This window comes from Vidua chalybeata, chromosome 10, assembly GCF_026979565.1.
Source record: "Vidua chalybeata isolate OUT-0048 chromosome 10, bVidCha1 merged haplotype, whole genome shotgun sequence".
Lineage (NCBI taxonomy): Eukaryota > Metazoa > Chordata > Aves > Passeriformes > Viduidae > Vidua > Vidua chalybeata.
Window position 1 is genome coordinate 8,595,733 of NC_071539.1, and position 11,561 is coordinate 8,607,293.

General features: G+C 49.8%; 1 long non-coding RNA gene across 1 annotated transcript; it reads left to right on the top strand.

Moving 5' to 3' along the window:
• The first annotated feature begins 3,580 nt into the window (after positions 1-3,580).
• On the top strand, positions 3,581-10,907 carry LOC128793030 (uncharacterized). Its single transcript, XR_008432639.1, has 3 exons — positions 3,581-3,783; positions 4,717-4,778; positions 10,335-10,907. It is a non-coding gene; the product is annotated as an uncharacterized LOC128793030 (long non-coding RNA).
• The last annotated feature ends 654 nt before the right edge of the window (positions 10,908-11,561 follow it).

Sequence of the window (11,561 nt, forward strand, 5' to 3'; positions counted from 1 at the left end):
CCCGTGTCTGTCCTGTGTCCCTGCAGGGCTGCCGCGCTGCTATGGTGCCACGCCCTGTCCCATGCCACGTGTGCTCTGCTCCTTCATGAGCCACCCAAGGAAGAGACTGAAAGCTGTGCTGTCTTAAGCCACAGTTTAACATAATTAGACATCCTGGCTTGAGGGCAGTAATTACTTTTATAATCCTTAAACATATCTTAAAAAAAAAGTAATTGCTTCCCAATTCAATACCTTTCAAAAATCCTTTTAAACAGCACTGCCTCCTTCAAACACAACTCAGTCAACAGTAATTACAATAAATGATTCTGAATTCTAAAAAACATATAGGAATTAATCTATATGTGCAAACTGCTAAGCAGTTGTGTTTACCCTTCTCTCCTGCCAGCCGGGTGCTTCCCAGCTCCCTGGCTGCAGCCCTGCCCCTGTTGAGCTCCCATCCCTGGGATCCAGCAAAGCCTCTGCCTGCCCTCACCAGTACCAGATCTGCACAAAGCTCACCCCATCGGGTTTGGGCTGGACACAACAGCAGCCAGCCCCAGCTGGCACGTTGCAGCCTTGGCTGCATTTCTGAGCCAAGCCACAGGCAGGCATCATGAAAATTACCAGCTTTTTAGGCATAACTTTGCTCTAACCTGTGAGGCAAAGGTGGCACGAGTGCTGGCCAATGGATTTGATCCTCAGCTGGGAAAAATAAGGCATAATTCTGCTCAAGTCAAAGGCGAGATCATGATTCACAGCAGCTGAGAATCTGGCCAACAGTGTCAGCAGCACGACAATAACGTAATGTTTTCATTATGCATTGTTTTTTTCCAAATACTTAAAAAATTATCTAGGAATTACTCACACATCCAGTAATAGTTACCAGTCTTGGGTGTTTAGGCGAAGGTTTCTTGAGACAGGGATGGGATTGAAACAGCTTTAGCTATCGCCTCTCATGCTCTGTGCACTCCTCCTATCACTTCTGCTCTCCTCCTCCTCTGTGTACACAGTCCAGTAACCTCTTCCTGACAATCTCCAGATCCACAAAATTGCTCAGTTGGAATTTTGCAGTAAATAGAAAATTGCTTTGCTCCTTTCTCTCAGGACAGCACAGAAAATGAATCCAAATGAAAAAGCAAGTAGTGTGTATCTGGTAGACATAAACAGCACAAGAAAGGCAATTCTGTTTTCCAGCCCCGCTGCAGAGCAAATGACCTTGGAAATAATAAAAAGCCTGGGGCCTGAGCCTGCTGCAGAGCAGCATGAGCCTTTATTTGGGGAAAGGCTGGAAAGGAAAACCTAGAGGAATGGATATGTTGATGTGCAAGTCTCTACCAGCTGAAATGTCTCTGCTTGGGTCCACAGCTCGCAGCAGGAGGAGGACAGATCTCATTAGTCCTTTCAGCATCACCTGGTGCTCCTGGGATGCCTCGCCCAAACCATCTCCCTGTCCTCTGCCAGCTGCCCACAGTGTGCCTTTCCCAATTTGGAATGCCTTTCCCTGGCTGGGGTGGTGGGATGATGGCACATGGCCAGGGGTGAGCAGCCCTCCCAACACCATATTCAGTCATGCCTGCAAACATTTGTAAATGATGAAAGCCTGGTGAGGAGATCAGGGTAATTCATGGCTGTGGGAGGAAGGATGGGATAAATTTATAATTCTAATTACACATCAAACCAGTGCACCAAAACATGACCAAGTAGGAGGCATCTGTTGGGCCTCCGACTCAGTCAGTGGCATCACCCACATCCACCTGTGGCACTCAGCAGCAAGAGCTCCATGGGTGCTCACTGAGAGGTCAGGAGAGAACAGAGGAGTGAGAATGAGGGGTTGGACCTGGGAGTAGTTTGTGTCAGAGGGAAAAGCTGCTTTTTCTTGTGGGGCTGCCAAGGGGATGGTACCATTCAGAGCACGCCCACAGCCTGGCTCTGGCTCTGCTGGATCCAGCAGCACTGGCCAGGTCATTGTGTGCTGTGAGCCGTGTGCTTTTTGATTCCCACATTTCTTCAGAAAGAAGGAAATAAATAAATAAATAAATATACATTTTTTTAAAAAAGTCCATGGAGGCAGCCAGCAGACAATATGTGCTTAAAAAAAATAGGTTCCTGGATAAGAGCAAAAGGGCAGCGTGTGCAGCTCTGCTTGGCACGGTTCGCTTGGTGCTGGGGATGCCATGTCTGCCTGCACTGGAGCAGATCAGCAGCTCTACAGGGAGAGCATGGGGGTCCCAGGACAGCTTCACCCTCCTGCAACTCCCTCAGCGCTGCTTTGCTCACCCATTTATCCAGTACAGAGGACTGAAAGCAATTTGTAATTCCAAGAAAGGCCTTTGAACTGTAATAATCCCAATATTTGCTCTGTTACTGCTGCTTTTTTAGCCCCAGCTGCTCTCAGGCAGAGCAGGGTGTTGGATCTGCAAGCGGTGAAGCCAAATGGAGCTGCTGGGACAGTTGAGCGAGTGCAGCTTGCCTGGCTCTGAGCAAACGACAGGCTTAGGTTTCACTGAGGATGGAAGGGGCAAAGCAGTTACCCACGGGGTCTGGAGAGCTGAGAAATGCCCCGGTGACCTATGCGTGTATCTCCCGGAGTGGCGTCTCCCTAAATCTCAGAGCTTGTTAGCTCAGATGCATTTTTATTTTGTAGCAAACTGTTTAATCTGAGCTTCAGAGGTGCAGCTTGCCCCCGCAGAAAGCAGTGAAACAACGAGGGGGGGGAAAGGGAGAAGTAAATCCCACCTGTTTCCTGTTTTTATTTCCCCCACCCCCATCTTTCTGTATTTTCTTAGTGTTCCCTGGTTATTTGGGAGCTCCTGCAACTTGTCCAGAAATACCTCTGCTAGTTCAGTGGCATTTTGGAGCCCAGGAATTTAAGGAGGGCTTAAAAATTCCTAATGCAACTTTCAATGGACTAAATGTGTGTGAAGGCAGCTCGCTGCTTTTTCAATCAGCATTTCTCTTTCGTGTCTCCCTTCCTCTCTCCTGACCTCTTCCTTGTCCCTCTCATGCCCAGGAGCTGTGGTAGCCAGCTTGTCTTCTCCTGCCCCGTGTCCATGGACATTTGGTGCACATGTGTGGCGGTGGCAGTGAGATCCAAACATTCCCTCAGACAAATCCTATGAGCAGCTCTGCAGACTTCTGTATCTCTGATGGGGTTTGGGGGACAAAATTCCACTATATTGCACTGTAGTGGAGAAACCCCTTTATGTGGGACTGGTCTGAAGGCATCAGCTGGGAGATACAAGTTTAATCTGATACTCCCAGCATTGCTGGGATGGTGCTTTACTATCCATCATGTCACGAGAGCAGCACTCAGTTTGGGACAGGAATTTCCTAAGCTCTGCACGTCTCAGTCAGAAGCAGCCAAATTTCCCTGTTAGAAAGATTCCCTAAGAAAACAGTCAGGATGGAAAACCACCCCATGAAAGCATGGATCACCTTCCCAGCACCAGCCATCTCTACCTCCGCTGCCAGGGTTAGCAACGCAGCCAGAAAAATGTTTGCGAGATGCTGCCCCGCTACCTAGAAACCCTTATACATCTCCGATATGATCTGTACCACTCGCCTCACAATACACCAATATATTTTAACTACAACCCGAAATGTTGCAAAAGAACCTTTTGAGTAAGTCTCTTTGGTGCAATACAGATACGTCAAGGCTGATTGTTATTGTACATGTCAGGGCTGTTGAAGTGCAGGATAAAGAAGGCCATTGTGCTCCCACGGAGGGGACAGCTCGGATGATTAATGACTGCTCCCTCAATTCTCCGAAGAAGAGATGGAAGTCGGATAAGGCCTCCGCTGGCGGTAGGGGCAGAGCACCAGAAGACATACCCAGAGTGAAAAAAAGAGCCCGGGGCTCCGCATGGAGGGGCAGGATCAATAGGCAGCAGCCTGCCGGAGCGCCGGCAGCTCGAAGGCTTGGAGCGGGAGCGGGGAGGTGCTGCCTAACACTGGGGCTTGTGTTTGCTGCTCTCACCTCCTTCCCTAATCCAGGCTTTTTTCTCACCGCTTTTCTGCCTCCAAAAGTGGCTCTTGGGAAGGCAGATGGTTGCCCATTGAGTAAGGCAAATGGCAAAAATCAGGGAAATTGCAAATTGATCTTTGCTGAACACACACGGTGACTTTGTTACCCGCTTTTTGAGCCTCGGCGCAAATACCTCCCGGCCTAATTCTAAGGCGTGCCAAAGTAAATTACATTTAGTTTGCCTTAAATAAACAGTGACTCTTCCAGGAAAGGTTTGTCTCTTCTGGGCACTTGCATCATTTATCATTGCTCCACTGTTTTGAGTTGGCTGCCCTTTTAGGGTGAGATGTCTCTTGGTTTTAGTGTGTGCACAACCATAGAGAGGACAAGGTCTTACCCCAAGAAAAATGTACTGAGAAGATGTCATTAAAGCTAATGAGAGTCCAGGCAGCTGCAGCTCATTAGAGACTGCCTGGGGCCAATTGTAACTGAGACCTTTAAATATACATCATAGTCAAATAAACAACATCATATTCGATCTGCAAAGTCTCTATCAGTTCCTGCCCAGTCCTTATCGCCCAGCCTTACATTTTGCTGAGAAAATGTTCCCTGTTCAATAACAAACCCAGAAGCGAGACCATCACACTTAGGAGTGATGTGCTGAGAAATGGGCATAGAGGAGGGGGGTCCCTTCTCCTGAAAGCTAAATTTGAAATTAATTGATTACAAGGGTAGAAGACACTAAGGGCTCAAGCTCTCCACTCTGCTCGTAGGACAACATGGAAAACAGGTCGAAGAAACTGCAAAGATGCTGAAGACCAGCACATTTTAAACAGTGAGTGAGCAATTCGTTTTTCTCTAGTTCCTTTCTTTGGCTTCATGACATGACTTTACCGTAAAAGAAAATGAGAGGTTTCTGACACTACTTTACATTTGTTGTCGTTACGAAGCATTTAGTGAGGAATTACAGATTTACAAGCGTGGGGATTTCCTTCTCAATCAGCAGAGCTCCCAGAGGGGCTTCCCATCACCCCCCTTCCCCCGCGGGCAGGAGCCCCCGGGCTGCACCATGGGCAGCCTGTGGCTTCCTCCTGTCCTCGCCCCACGTGTGATTATTAAGTTCTTATCGCAATAAGGAGTCACTGACACTGGGCTGCTTTCCAGGGAATGCTGCTCCCTTAATAGGCCATTATATCTCGGTAATAAGGGCTAAACTCTTCTGGGGGCATTTAATCATGAATTAAGTAAAATAACACCACCGATCCTGCCTTTCTCCCAGCCCTCACTAAGGGGGGTGATGCTGTCCATGGATCCTGTCCAGTGCTGGCTTCTGGGGCTGATGCAGGGTGTGCACAGCACTGCCAGAGGGGTGCAATGCCCCTCATGCTGTCAGGGCCATGTCTGGGTGCCCATAAACAATGCAGATAATAAAACAGATTTGGGACAGTCTGTGGCTGGGTTCATTGACTCCAAGCCCAAGGCCTAGCTCCCACATGAGGTCTCTGCACCCTCACTTGACAAAGGGCGCCTCCAGTTCCCATCGTGCCGGGGCCTGGGAACTGGGTGGCTCTCACTGTGGGTATCTGCCTGCTTTAGGGCACAGTGACACAGGCAGGATCATCCCTGTGACAGAGCTGTGAAGGCAGCACAGACACCCACCTTTGGATTCAGCTACCCAAATATAACAGCTACTATTATATTTGGGTAGCTGAATCCCATCCTCTGTAGCTGCACCATGGAGTAAGTGCTGTCCTGGGTGGATCAAACCCAGAGTCCCAGGTGTTGCCTGGCTGTTGGCCACAGCTTGTCCAGAGAGGCTGAAGCCAAGCAGCATGAACCATATCACTTCCAGGGTATCCAAATCTGGTAGCATCAGAGATGGGGCCATGCCCACCCTGTCACCCAGGAAGGGTCCCTGTCCCACACCACCCCAAGTCATGTTTAGCAGAGTCACGTTAGCAGAGTGTGCTAACAATTCTCCACTCCCTGGCACTGTTTTGTTCATCACTGTGGACATGACCACAGTGACCTTCAAGAGCTGAGCTGAGCCTGGGATTGTCACTGCCTGTCTGGGGCTGCTGTACCTTCTGCATTAGTGGGAATCAAACCACGGACCCATCTCTGCCCCATCAAGAGACCTCTGGAGCCCAGGATGGGGGAACCTCCCACCATGGGGGCTTCAATGTATTCTCCTACCATGGCTTGCAAGGTCACCTCACAGCACAGAGGTTTGTGAGGTCGCTTCCCACCATGGGAGCTTGCAAGGTGGACTGTGAGCTCTCACCTTCATCCTCTTGATGACACTGAAACACAGGATTAGGACACCAAGTGAGGGAGGGACATGAATGGCAGCCCAGGGAAGGAGGATCTCCAGCACCAGCACTGCCAGTGAAGGAGCATCATGGGATGGAGCTGAGGCAGAGCAGCCCTATCCTGCCCAGAAAAAGGAGCAGTTCACTTCTTGATGTCCCCACGGGACCTGGTTTGCCACTGGGTTACCCTGATCCCATAGGGACCTTGTCCAGATGAAGTCCCTGCTGCACCCAGCCTCACCTACTGCAACAGGCATCAGCAGAGCAGGGAGCCGGGGCAGGACACCCTCCTGGTCCCTGCCCTGGGGCAACAGGGCTGCCAGTGCTCCTGCAGCTGTGCCATATGAGACAGGGACCCTGAGGGTGCTGCTGCTGGTGTCATGTTGTGTTTCCAGCTCTCATCAGAGGTATGGCTGTGCTGGCCTGGCAAAGCCCTGCAGACACATGGCTGCTTTGAAATGGAAGACACAGTGCTTGAGCTTCACTTGGCTTCAAAGCCAGTCTGGTAACAGCCATGCAAACCTTCCACAAAGATACCCACAGCACCTCCCCACACCAGGTATATTGATTTAATTTGCACCTGTGCATTTCTTGGCACAGCCCAACCTGCAGCAAGCCAGGAGTAAATTCAGTTAGGAGATTTCTGGCACAAAGCTGCCTCAGCTGAGCTAAGCCAGCATGAAACAACAGGAGTTCAGTGGGTTCAGACTAACGCACAGCCCAAGCTTGGGCTGTAGCTACAACCCTGCCCTGAGATAGCAGGAGGGAACAGGAGGTGTTTGGGGCGAAGGGTTTTGCTGTGGGTAATTTATGTCACCTCAGAGTGGCTCTTTGCTGATATTGACTGCCCAAGGAGGAGGCTCTGGATTATACCTGGCTGCCCTCTTCTCCCCTCTGCAGGCCCTAAAGCATTCTGGAGCATGCATGCCCTGGAGCCATCCCACTGCCGACCTCTGTTCAGGCAATGGGGTCCTATGAGCAGGATGTTGATGCTCATACTTGAGGTTTTTTGCTCAGTTCCTTTCTAATCCGAATTTTCAATTGCTCATAACTTATGTCATTTGGGCTGGAATTTTCCAGACGTGATCTCCCCTACAAAGGTGGCTCTTTCCTTTTATTTTATTTTCTTTTTTTTTTTAACCAAGGAAAAGCATTCAGCCAAATGTCCATTTTATTTTCTTCTTTTTTTTTTTTTTTTTTTTAGTAAACACAGACTTTTCTCATTATATATTAAAATTATATTTATAGAGTCACCTTTCCTGCTGCAGTGTCAGTGGGGAGCAGGCCTCTGGCCGACCGCCGGGGAGCTGGCGTGCGGAGGGGGATCCTGCTGTCCAACCCAGCTCAGTTTTCCTCAGCTCACCCAAACACTGACCCTCCCCAGAGCCCTTCAGGTGCTCTGGGAAACCTGAATTATGACCCTTGAAGAAGACATTTTGCCCAAGAGCAGAGCAATACGTGTTCCTACTTTAGTGTTTGTTTTCCTCCAGCAAGCTGGAGGCACATCAGGTGGGGGCCAGGCTGCTTTCAGCAGGAGCCTTGTGTGGGTTCACATTCAAAACCCTTTTCCTTCCAGATTTTCCAAAAGCACTGATTTCCAAGTAGGGCTAGGAAATATAAATTTGAAGGTACTTCTGATATATTTATTCTGTTGGTCCCATTCATCTCTGTTGTGAGGATCTGGGGGATGGTCCCCACCACTGGAGGATGACATCCCCACCTGGCTCAGGATGGCCAGCAGTGGGGACAGGCAGCACACACACACAACACCACGGCAGTTTTGCAAGTTCCTCCCTTCCTTGTGGTAGCAAAGGGGTTAAAGCCGACAGGGTGAGTCCCAGGGGGCTGTTGGGGGGCCACGGCTGTGCAGAGCGGGGCGGAAGCCGCTCCCCCCTCTCTGCTGCTGCTCGCCATGATGTCACCTCCCCGCTCTCCCCAAGGAAGCGTTAAACGAGCCCGTGCGCTAATGGGGCAGTGGGGCCAGGCCGTGCAGGTGGGCAGCACCTGGCAGGGGGTGCCCATGGCTGCAGCTGACAGAGGACCTCAGCCCACAGCACAGCCCCCTCCAGGGCTACGTGCCACCTCCTGGCTGCTGAAACACCTTGGAGAAGCCAGTGGTGAGACGAGACGCTCCGCTCCCCATGTCCCTTCTGACACCTGATGGGAATCTGGAGCAGGCGAAGCCTGGAGAAAAATCCTCATTACATTTTCCAGGGATTAATAGGTCATCTGACAGTACAGGGATCATCCAGGCTCTCTTTGGGCCAAGGTTGACCACAGAGCATCACTGCTGTGCCTCCTCCATCCCCATCCCATCCTGACAGTAGATGCGAGTCCAGCTTGCACCCTCATGCAAGAGAAATCCCTTTCTGCAGCCCTTCTCCTCTGCAGAGAAGAAAGGCGTGCAAAGGAGGCTCCTATGTTTCTCCAATTAATGTAATTAAGAGAATTAAACTTTTGGAGAGAGTGAGTTTTTCATTTTCTTTTTATTTGATTAGGGAAATTCCCACTGCACACTCTGTGCAAATGAAACCCAGGCTCCTTTCCGTTGTTCGGCAGCCCCGGGAGAACACGTTACCTTTCAATCTCGCACTCTAATGTGTTTAGAGTTAAAATCCCCCCGCCCCAGGCGAGCAAAGGAAGGATCCCAGAGCCTTGATTAAAGCACGGCTTCCTGAGCAAGGATGTGCATATGGAGCTGCTGGGCTTGCAATGTGCCCTGCACAGCCAGATGAGCCCATGAACACCAAGAGATGCCACGACATCCACGACATTCCAGTTTTCTGGTGGTAAGTCCAGGCTCATGCAATAAAAGCCAGGAAAAAGCAGGGCAGCCCTGGGATGGGGAGGCTGGTCCCCACATTTCATTAGAGGTCTGTCCTGGCCAGCTTGCCCACGTGAATTCCAATGCCGTGGCCCCATCAGGTGGTTTAGCACATAATACTGAAAAGCAATTATTTTTTGCAGCCTGAATATTAAAACCTCTTCTCCACAAGACTGTATTTAGCTATCAAGGTTACTGAAAAATAAAACATGAGTAAAAGTCTTTGTACAATCCTGCCATGAGGCCTCAGGTACTTATATTATCCCACAAGCGCTCCAAAATTACAAGCCAGCTCCCCAAAATGAAATAGGCTTAAAAATCAATAAGAATAAAAAAATACATTATGACTTTTAATTTTTCTTCAGCTTTCTGAGCATTTTGGGCACACAGGGGAGATGTTAGACATTAATGAAAGCTGCTTTTCTCATCTAAACACAATTTCAGGTGATCGTAACTTTGAAAACCATGGAGACATCACCGGGTCTGTGGCAGGTACAGACCTGGACAGGGAAGAGAAATCAAAAAACTGGGGCAAAATGGCTCCTTTAGCACCACTGGGGTTTCCCACAGTTTCTTGTATCGGGAAGTGTGTCTACAAAGAGCCAAACCTGCTCTTTTTTAGTTTTTTTCCCCCAGAAAAATCTGCTGACCCAAAGTCTGGCTTTCTGGTTCCTCCCATTTAGCATAATGGATTGGAGATAGAGCTCCAGGAGCGCCGTCTGGGGTGGGAGGAAACCACAGGACGGCTCGGGAGGCGGCACAGGGCCGTCGTAGCTGTGCCGACATGAGCACAGGTGGCCCGAGAGTGGGCTGGAGGTGAAGCTTGGATTTCCCAGTGTTTGGCTCCTCTCCAGTAAAAACGTTAGAGATCCGTGGCAGAAGATGAACGGGGTTATCTGGATTTAGCAGGAGGCGTTACCTTCCTTTTCACCTCCAACGGAGGAGTGGGAACGGCTCCCTGTGGTCAGGAGGAAAACTTGAAGCTTTAAAGCCCATCAGGTTTCTGGGCTCAAAATGAGCTCTTATGATTATATCTTTTTTTTTGATTAGGTGAAATATTTTTCTCTGTTAATCTCTAATTCCTCCAGATTTCCCAAGGGTCATCCAGAGGAGAGAAGATGGAGCAAGGAGGAGGGAAAGGTTGGGCAATGTCATGTTGGGAAAATGGCACAGGATAAGATTTATGGATGCTTTTCCACATCCTCAGCTCTGTAAATAACTGTAAAGGCAGTGACTTGCTTGTGACAATCCACAGGTGTCCTCAACATGTGATTTTGGAGAAGAAAAGTACCCACAGCCATCCCCCAGGGACCAGCTGCCCATCACCACAGCATTGGCAAACGTCCACTTTGGGAGGATAATGAGCATTTTTGGCTGCAGCAGCAACGACGCCATAAAACACCACGAACTGCTGCTCGCAGGCTTCTCCCATCGCTGCTCGGAGCATCTGTGGAAGGGAAAACTTCCCAGCGTAACATCCACAACCTCTTAAGTAAATAGTCTTTAATGTTGCACTAAAGGGTTGTAGTCTTAATATGTAAAATCTGTTTAGCTTTTTTAATTCTTGGATCGTGCTGTGGAAAGTCCTCCAGAAGTTGCCTGTTGGCTTTTTTCCCCTCGCCTTTGGTCTCGGAGGAGCTGTGGCCAGGAACGCCCTCCCGCAGAGCCGCCGCACCCGGGGCCAGCGGGAGCTGGTGGGAGATGCCCTGAAGATGGCAGCAGGGCCATGGGCACCACGCAGCCCGGGCTGCGACAGCGCGGGGACAGCCGGCGGGTACCACAGCGCTCCGCTACACGCTGCTTGAAGCAAATATTTTCGCTTTTAAGAGGAAGGAAAAAAAAAAAAAAAAAAAAAAAAAAAAAAAAAAAAAAAAAAAAAAAAAAAAGAAGAAGAAGAAAAGGGGTGGGGAGCTTTTTTGTAACAAATGCCGGAGCGCTCTCCGCAGCTGCAACTTTCTGCCACATCAGGATGGAGCAAATCACACCCGCTCGTTGCAATCTGCCGGGATGCTAAAAGGCTCATCAGTCCCTCACAGCTGGGTCCTGCCCGCTGAGTGGCAGCTGAGCCTTTTTAACGAGGCATGAAGGGTGGGGTGGGTTTCCCCGACGGCTCTGGGTGCTGCCGGCTTCAGGCTGAGAGAGTTATTTTAGGGTTTCTTCCTTTCCTTGTGTTTGTAGCCCTTGGAATGTAGGCTCATCACTGGTCTGTGGCGGTACCACTGATGGCATGAAGGCAAATGTGAGATGGAGCCAGTACCCATTTGGCTCCTGATGGAACTGTGTGTGTTCTGGTGCACTGACTGGGTCTGCTGTGTGCTGTGGAAATATGTAAATAAAAAAGAAAGCAATCTTTCCCCAGAGTTCTCCCAGTCTCGAATTAGGGAGGCTGAAGCACCATCAGTAAATGACAGACTGTGGCTGGGAGAGGCACAAACAAGCATATGAGGAGAGCACCAGGAGGAGGAGGTCGGGGTGCTGTACC